We start from the raw sequence: 3,136 nt of genomic DNA, 5'->3' as shown, positions 1-3,136 counted from the left end.
GTTAGTCGATTACATCAATCTTGCCTTCAGCTGGCAACTAATTTTATCGATTTTGAATTGATGAAATGTAAAGTCAATCGCAGAGAGCAAACAAGCAGAAGAAAATGCCGCTGAGCCTTTTGTTCAACGTGCTGAAGATTGTACCGGTTTACCACCCTTACTACTACTACTACTACTACTACTACTACTACTACTACTACTACTACTACTACTACTACTGCTGCTGCTGCTGCTGCTGCTGTTGCTGCTGTTGCTGCTGCTTCTGCTGCTACTACTACTACTACTACTACTACTACTACTACTACTACTACTACAAGAAAACGATAAAGCTTCTTCTCGGGTTATAGGACAGGTGTCCTCCCGAGTTATAGGGCCGGTTTCCCTACTGAATGAGACACCCGTGCTTGAAAGGACTGCCCAATTTTGCCGGCTGAGTGGACTGGGGCAACATGAAAGGAAATGTCTTGCTGAAGAACACAACACATTGCCCAACCCCAAAATAAAAACCTGCAATCTTATGATCAGGAGTCCAACGCCCCTTTCTATTTAATCATGTGCTCCCAGATGTGCTTATGTACGTACATACATACATACATACACACACACACACACGTATATATATATATATATATATCTTTGTACATTCCGTTTTGGGGAATTAAGGCTACCATTGGTTTCATTTTCAAAAGAGTAGGAGAACATCCAAGTATCTTAACAATTTTTCAAGCTGATGACATGGAGAAATGTTGGAGGTGAACACCTTTCTCCATGTGATCAGTTTGAAAAATTAAGATATTTGGTGTTGTAGAGGACGCCTGCAGGTGAGAAGTGAGCTGGTCCACTACTAATAAATAGTGGACAGACTCAGTAATTGGTGTCAGTCAGCGAGGTACGCTGTTCGGGCCAGTCATGCAGACGACGAAATACGCTGTCATAATGTGGGACATGCACAGAATGGAGGATGAAGTGAAAATTTTGAAGATTACGAGAACCAAAACGGTTAATTGGTGAGGGTGTGGTCTCGAGATGGCCATAAAAGTGAGCGTAATAGATTGGTACAAGATCACGGAGGAGATCATTCTCCCAGAAGACGTCAGACTAAGCGTGGTGGTGGAGGGCAGACCACCAACATGTTTCTTATGTGGTCAAATGGGGCACTTGAAAGCAAAGCATCCTCAGAAAGAAAACAAAGTGGAGGAGCAGAAACAACAGAGTGAAGAGCAGAGTACCGAAGAGGTGGTGCCAGAAGGAGAGAAAGATAGAGTGGAGGAATCATTCACTGTCGTGAATAGGAGGAAAAGGAATGAGCAGGTGAGTTCTCCACCAGACATCCAGGAAAGGATGGAGATTGAGATGGAGAAGAAAAGGAACAGGTTCGAGACACCAGCAGAATCAACAATTGAAGGTGGAGTGGAGGCAGAAGCATCATTGCAACACGATGTGGAAGGCTTAAACATTGAGAGTTATTTTAGTGTACCAAGAAAGGAACCAACTGGAAACGACTCGCATAGACAGCCTAGGTCCGTCGCTGAAGCAAACGAATGTTAAAAGGAGAAATAAAAAACAGGTGGCATTTAGTTACATACGCCAAAAGTACGGCAATCGAGCGGAAGATCACGAAGTTTAAATCGATCATAAGAGTAAGGTTGCCACCGGGGAAATATAAAGAACAAACCGAGGGAATAATTATTGACAAGGAGAGATACGAGAAACTGAAAGAACTGTTTGTAAGTAGTATAGACCCTTTAGGGGTAGAAATTGAATTCGACGAAATGCCATCGTTCGTGGAGTATGAAGATTTGAAACCCTTAATGAATTGTTAAAAGGGGTAAAGTAAGTAAAATTTATTGAAAAAATAAGAAAATAGAGAAAAATAGACTGTCAAAAAAAAAAAAACGATGCTAAAAGAGGAAAGAGAAAGTGTAAGAAATATGTGTTAATTGTATAAATTCACTGTTAAATGGTACTGCTTGAGAGTGGGGCTTAATTCAGCCATTTCATCATCATTAATTTTATCATTTTTATATACATCTTTCATTTTATATTCGTTTTATGCTTTTGTCTTCACTGTGGTGTTCTGTCTGTCCTTGTGCTGTCCCCCACTATGTTATGACCTTGGTGCCAAATAAAGAATTTCAGTCAGTGAGGTACGCTGTACGGGCCAGTCACGCAGCCGACGAAATACGTCAACATAATGTGAGACATATCAAAGGCAGCGAGCTGACAGAATCGTTAGCGCGCCGGGCGAAATGCTTAGCGGTATTTCGTCTGCCGTTACGTTCTGAGTTCAAATTCCGCCGAGGTCGACTTTGCCTTTCATCCTTTCGGGGTCGATTAAATAAGTGCCAGTTACGCACTGGGGTCGATGTTATCGACTTAATCCTTGTTTGTACCCTCTATGTTTAGCCCCTTGTGGGCAATAAAGAAATAATAATGTGAGACATATCACTTGGATATTTTCCTACTCTTCGAAACATGAAAGCAATGGTAGCTTTAATTTACAAATAAACAAATTACTTATCCACCAATACGATGTTGAGCACTAATTCCAACGTTCTACATTTACACACACACACACACACACACACATATATATATATACATGTGCTGTGTGTGTGTGTGTGTGTGTGCGCGCGTGGGTGTGTGTATGTGTGAGTATACACACACACATGTATGTATATAGTACATATAATGGAAAAAGAAGCACACACTAATGTATTAGAGCAGTAATATATTTTTTAGGAAGTTAAAAGTTATGGCCTATAAAGCGCTTACGAGTATAAGCGACTCGTCTGACTCAAAATTCAAGTCTGACGAGTCACCGATACTGCTAAGCGCTTCATAGGTGCGAAACCAAGAGAAGGTCTGGGTGTGTATGTGTGTGTGTGTATATATATATATATATATATAAATATATGTATGCATGTATGTATGTATGTATGCATCTATCTATCTATCTATCTATCTATCTATCTATCTATCTATCTATCTATCTCTCTGTCGGCGCGCTTTCCCGCAGCTCGTCTCCATGACCGAACTGCAGTCATGGATCAAGAAGAGGCCGAGGAAGGGCGAATGGCACCGCGAGTGTCGCGCTGCTCTTCGGCAACTCCAACAACCCGGGTCAACCTTGAGC

The sequence above is a fragment of the Octopus bimaculoides genome, chromosome 10 (assembly GCF_001194135.2).
Source record: "Octopus bimaculoides isolate UCB-OBI-ISO-001 chromosome 10, ASM119413v2, whole genome shotgun sequence".
NCBI classification, from domain to species: Eukaryota; Metazoa; Mollusca; class Cephalopoda; order Octopoda; family Octopodidae; genus Octopus; species Octopus bimaculoides.
This window is presented reverse-complemented; position numbering follows the sequence as displayed.